Here is a 6,941-nt window from a genome sequence, read left to right as displayed (position 1 = left end):
TCTATGGATTTCAGCTCCTGGTACACCTTCAGACCACAAAAAACGGATTACAGAACGCTGTTCTTCTGTGGTGCACACGGACAGTGGCGCAACCATGTTTACTTGGCAACACTGCAGAGCGAACTGAAGTGATGACGCTGTAACCTGCCACAGGCGAAGACAACGATACTATCTATTGGCTTGCGAGCGCAGTAAGTTGTACAGCCAACCTATGGAAGAAAAGAGAAACATTGCATTTACTTTTTGACTAAACTAATATAAAAAAGAAGACTGTACATAATATTTGTTGTTGCATGCACTTAGTACTATCCATTGTTTCAAATATATTTCTAGCAAACGATTACAAGTGGATACATGGAAGCACTTCTAGGGTATTTTTTCTAACAATATGAAGAAAGTTGATTTTGCGATCAGAAACTCTTTTAAGCAGGATCTTAGCTGTGCCAAGAGTTGGCCATATACTTAGTGGTAAGTGGAGAATATATTTTTAAGAGAATACTCGTAATGTCGTATGGATGCAAAGATGGAAAAAAAGACAAGTTGAATGGATTTTGACTCGTAACTGCTGTTTCTGCTGTGACTGATTTTAACAATGACACCCCATCACATTCAACACGAACCAACAACCACTTGTTACCTACGAAGAACAAGTATTGAGAATGTAAAATATAATTTGGTGATGGTTTTTGATTGATTGATTCAATGATTTGTTGTTTAAAGTCCACTTTATGCACAGTAAAGCTTATCGGGACTGGACCTACAGTTTAAAGTGGGATCCGAACCACTATGTGCTTCCACCGGGTATCGACCCTGGGACCCCTTGATTACGCTACCACTGTGCCATCGCAGAGGCTCAGTTTGGTGATGGTGTGAATATAATATCTAAAGGGAAGAAATTGGCACAAGCATGAAACATGTCAAGGAAAAATTCTCATTCATTTCAACTGTTTATATTGGAGTAGCTCGAGGCAGATTGTAGGTCGTCCATAGAAATGACAAAAAATGACATGTACTAACAGGAAGTGACATTGCTGATGCACTATGAGTAGCGACATTTAAGACATCGATTTACGCGTATGAGTTACATACTTGTACATTTTGAAACTAGTGTTATATCATTGATAAACTGGTGTTAACAATGTACAATTATGTACAACAGATTTTCAAAATAACAACCGCCAACCACAATGCTAGCATTGCTATATTGTAAGAAATTCTGCCGCATCCTTCAAATATCCCTGATATGTTGCGAATCCCACCACAAGCGCCGACAATCATGGCAACTAATTTATGTCCGCTCTCATAAGCAAGTGATTTGAGATATTCCCAGGCGATAAAATCGAGTGGATTCAGGTAGGGTGACCTCGTAGGCCAGGGAGTAGAGCTTCACCATCCAGGGTTGCAGACATCCACACTGAAATGAGGCCATTATCTGAGTACGCTTGATTCTCCGACCTTAGATTTCCTATCTGCAAGTGTTCAGTGGTGCATCACATATGTTCTTTCTTGATTGCTTTAAGCCGGTCCCCGTGTAGTGGCTGAATGGTTAGAACATCGTGCTAGGATGCCAGGGGTTCTGGTTCGAAACCATCCTGGGCATGCATGTTTGTGAGTGTCCATTCATCAATTTCATCATATCATCACTCATCCCCATCTTCGCAAATTAGCCAAAAGTGGCACAAAAACGAAGTAAAATGAAGCAAATCAATCAATCAATCAATAAGTAAAATTAATTGTTTGCTTTAATTGAGTCATTCTGTATAAACTTAAAATATATTGTGGTGTAAGGAACTGAAAGAAAACAAAAGTCAACCGTGCTTCCCTGTAGTACTACAATACTGCAGACAGTGCCGGATCTACAAGTCTTGGGCCCCCTGTAAAATATTACCAAAGACCCCCTCTACCTTTAAATGGGAAGGGAGTTACGAGTATATGATATACAGTACATTGTTCTCTCTCACCTGTAAAATGATGCATTTGTTACAATTATGCAGTCATAATTTTTTCCTGAATAAAGATAGGTTGAAGAAACCTTCACTGCTGCATTTCTCGTAAAATGCTAGTCTGACTGCCATGCGGAAAATCTTGGGTGGGTGATCTATGGTCGGAATTTTTCGGGCTTTTCCCCCGTATAAAGCGGCTCTAGGGCCCACCCAACGTTAACTCAAATGGCATCGGGGGGGGGGGTTAAAGGCGGCCGCAGCGTGGTGCTGATCACATCAGCTCCAAGGTGGAATATATCTTTTCTTTTACCTGTATATACAGGGTGGGCCAAAAGTAGGTATACATTATCCCATCACAAATATACTATATACTGTGTACCTACTTTTGGGTCACCCTACCCCTGAGTAACTAAGTTTGTTTTTTACATACGCATATACGAACCCTCCACTATGACAATGGCTGAGGGCCCCCTGAAGGCTTACTTGTCTCCGGGCTCCCCCGCACTGCGGGGTTTTGCGAATTGTAGATCCGGCACTAACTGCAGACCACCGATGCTCTGGCACCTGTATTTTTTTTAAATAAATATATTTATATATGAATATCAGGGTTGCTAAAGGTCCTGGAACTCGTAAGTATATTTAAATTATTATTATTATTATTATTATTACATTTATATTTGACTTTTTCTACATCCAAAAAAGTACAGTATGAAAAGGTAAAAGTGATCTAAAATACCATAGAAGTGAGTTTGAGAGTTCGAAAAATATTTAAGTAAAATTTCCTCTAAGGCACGAAAACTTTTGAAGTTTCGGGGGACATTGCCCCCAGACTCTTCTTAATGAAATCCCTGAAGTAAACGCAGGACGTAGTTAGTAGTAAATGAATGTTTAACATTTCGTTGCCAAAGCAAAGAGAGATAGAAGTAGGACAAAATGGTATCTTAATAACAATAAATTCAACACTCTCTCATTAGAAAACTTCATTCCTTTGGTCTGAAATCGGGCAACGCACAAAACATGCATCTACAATTATAAACGTAGCAAAAACTTGATCCTTAATATTATTACCTATTGTATTCCAATTAGAAAACTAGGTCCTACATTAAATTGACACAAAAGTTGCTAGAGGAAAAATATTATGCGTTACGTATTCATAGAGAAAAGAGAGAGTGTCTTTTTTGTACACCTAAGTTTTCTTCTGGATCCACGGTGAAAGTTTCCACGATTACTGGTTACTTGTTGAGTCACCTAACACAAGCAGAATTCAAGAGAGGTGGGAGGTGGGGAGCCTGTGCTTCTCTGAAGAGATCCTCGAGCAGAATATGATCATAACGTGTGTGGGTGGGCGGATGGTCTATACCTGTTTCTCAAGGCTGTGGAAAGATGGCCAAGGATTCAGTCGTTCGTCCAACACGCAATTTATTTATTAATATCCATTTTCCCTTTGCTGGATATCGGTTACAATGACGAGTCGAGATAATGGAGCGGTACTGCTTGAGAAGAATATCAATGAGGCGTATTTTGTAGTTTGGCGTACAGAGACGAAAGTTGGGATAATAAAACGTAAGCCGTAAACGGACCTGCAGTAAAAAACATGCCCGTTTGACGTAACTCCATGCTAAGCTGGCAACTTGGCCAGCGTGATTTCTGGTAAAGAGTAATTATTCTGGAAACAACTCTTTATTTTATCACTATGTCATTTTTCTGCCTCTTGAGGCCAGTGGCGTATACAGAGAATTTTTGGGAGGTGTGCTGAAGGGCGTCCGAAATGTTTTCAGCAGACTCTGATCATGGCTGATCTAGATTTTCTGTTTTCTTCCCCTCTGTTTCTTTCTTCGTCTGTTTCTGTATCTCTTTCTTCCTGACGGCCGATCTCCGTGGCGGAATGGTTAGCACAGCACGCTACGACGTCAGGGTTACTGGTTTCGAATCCCGACCTGGGCATGGGTGTTCTTTGTGAACGTTCCTTCATCAGTTTCATCATATCATCACCCATCCTCATCGCCGCGATATCAGCTTGAAATGTTCCCGACAATGGCCCGGCACAAAACGTCTCTGAGGATCGCCAAGCCTCTAATTAATGCAACTGCAGAATGACGGCGGCCGGAGCATGGTGCTGATCGCATCATCTGACCGAGGTCGAGGACGTGTGGGCCTAACTCCACCCCCTTCTCCCGCGTGTTTCTTCACGCCACGATGAAATGCACAAGAGATGATTTTTCCCTTTGCTTTTTACGTGATTCTGACGAAAATTGACGTTCAGCAGGGGCGTGTCACGTGCCAGTTCCGACGACACAATGAAAAATGCAAGGAAGAACTGTTTCCCGAGAGCAACGATAGATGGCAGCACGCCATATAAAGAAGAGCAGAGTTCATTGTAGAAACTAGGAGCGGAGAAGAGCGATTATATATATTATAGTAAATGCAAAATACATAAAGGAAGAGTATAAAAATTATAGAAGGAGTAAATAAAATTTTGTAAATAGCCAATGAAGATAATTAAGAATATGCTCGTATATGAAACAATTAGGAAAGTTAATAAGTGAGCAAATTAATTCAGAAATGTATCTCTTTTTGATCCTAGTGATCAAAATTTAATTTAATACCTCTGACGAGGAGAACATCGTCAGTTTTTGTATTTGTCCGTCCCTCGGTGGCGCTGTGTCAAATTAGACGCCCCAAAGCACTTACGGTTGCGCTTCTTATTAGACGCACTGGGCCATAGGCAGCGCTTGCTGTTAGCGATCCTGGGCTATTCCCCTTTTGGTCGTTACATAGGATGTGGCGCTATTGTCAGTTTAATCGACCCTACTCTTTCTATGAGTATAGCTTGTGTTAATACCAAAGAAGTGAGGAAAACGAGCGCATATATGTAATAAATAAGATTACGCTTTAAAAGGGAAGACAATAAATTAGAAGAAAGAAAAGAAGAATAAGCCTTTTCACTAATCAACGATAGAAAAGAAGAAGAAGCCTTTTCTCTAATCAAAGATAGAAAACAAGAAGAAGCCTTTTACCAAAATAGAAGGAAGAAAAGAAGAAGAAGCCTTTTCACTAATCAACGATAGAAAAGAAGAAGAAGCCTTTTCTCAAATCAAAGATAGGAAGGAAGAAGAAGCATTTTACCAAAATAGAAGGAAGAAAAGAAGAAGAACCCTTTTCCCAAAATTGTGAGAAGAAAAGAAGATTTCCTTTCAATTATACATATATTTATAAGAAGAATATAACCGACGTAAATTTGGAATCAACATATATATATATATATATATATATATATATATATATATTTCAATGTATATACAAGCTTTGCTATATATTTTCTCTGTATTGTGTACAGTTTTCAGAATATAGATCCGCCTTTAACTACATCCTCTTGGCTATAAAACGCTTTCTTATTGGGAATTCTTGAATAAAGAACCTATCCCCTGAGATTAAGATATTTCTATAGCCGTAGTAAATAACATTTAAGTATGTACCCCCAGGGTCGTACAAGTGAATGGGTGCCAAAACTGAGGACGTCAAGGGCAGTTTACTTTCCTATTGGTAGACAAGGCGGGGGAAAAAGTGGCAAAAAGTTGGGGGGCAACTTCTCCCCACGCTCCCCTCTAATCGCCCCCCACTGTTGACGTTCATAGATAAGTTATGAGGTTTGATTTTTGTAAGAGGCGTCACATTACATTGATGATACACTGTAAAGGAAAAGAAACAAATTATTTATGGCTTTCACCTCTCCTGGTTTTTAGTCTTATGTGCTGAGTAGTACTTAAATCTACAGTATATTGTAGCTCTGATAGGCCTCACATATACCCAGGCCCCACACAATCCTAGAGCTCTGAATGCTGGTCATTGTAACTATTGACATGGTAAAAGGTTATTTTTCAATGTGCTAGGTGGCGAGAAAAGAAGAGAAAAACTTCAGCTCGCACAGAATGGCCAAGGCAAACCACTAACTCGGTCCACTTCTCTCTGTGTAAGAAGTCTTTAGACAGGTTTTTTTCAGGGCTATTTTGCGATCCTTTGATTAAGAGTGACGAGCGAACTAAGAAAGCGCTTTAGTCAAAGACTCGGTATCACCTATTATGTAACATGAGTGCTTCAAGAAGACACTAATTATCACTTAAGATGCTTCTAAAGCAATATACAGGTGGCAGCACCATCAATGCAAATATCTCTTTATGGCCCTCTTATAGTATTGTCACTAGTTGTTGGTTTCGAATGCTTCAGTTCTAGAAACAAGGGTACATATTTAATATCCGTGTTGGACAGTGACGGCGATTGGGTTCCAAAACTAGGGCAGCAAGGTGCCAAAACCGAGGGAGGGGGTAAGGACAGTTTAGTCTGGGTCTGGGGGGGTAAAAGTGGCAAAAAGTGGGGGACAACTGCCCCCCTCGCTCCCACCTCCCTAATCGCCGCCACTGGTGTTGGGGAAAGTGAATAGTTTGAAAACGTGGACTAATGAAATAACACCCATCAACGTACAAATCACGTAACTGAAGTTTAAGAGTCATGAATTATTCGGCTATTCGGAAAGTAAGTTCCGTTAGACTTCGAAACATCTGAACATTTATCGTGCTTTTTCGTTTGTATACTTTCCGGTGTTATTTTGCCCAAAATTCGCGTTTCAATTTGACCGAGCTCACTTTTCTGCAAAAATTATACCTTCATTGTGCTTTTACTCTAGTATTTCAATGTATGGGCACATACAGTTTCGTGCATTGGAAACGATTTTTGAGGAAGTTATTTTCCATAACTTCTCGAGCGACAAATACCGATCATACGGTTCCCGGCTGACGGTAGATGAGTACTCGATCTCTCGCCAGAACCTAGCCACTTTGCTCGGTGATGCTAAACGTTCCGATAAAATGAGAAAAGTCTTGCGAAACATCTATTTACACATGGTGGCATGAAGCTGTGGGGATTATTCCATGTATAACACGCACCATAGTTCTTTTGAGGCAAAATTTTGAAAAGCGTGCACGTCATACACGCATAAATATA

This window comes from Lepisma saccharinum, chromosome 4 (assembly GCF_977018435.1).
Source record: "Lepisma saccharinum chromosome 4, izLepSacc3.1, whole genome shotgun sequence".
NCBI lineage: Eukaryota > Metazoa > Arthropoda > Insecta > Zygentoma > Lepismatidae > Lepisma > Lepisma saccharinum.
This window is presented reverse-complemented; position numbering follows the sequence as displayed.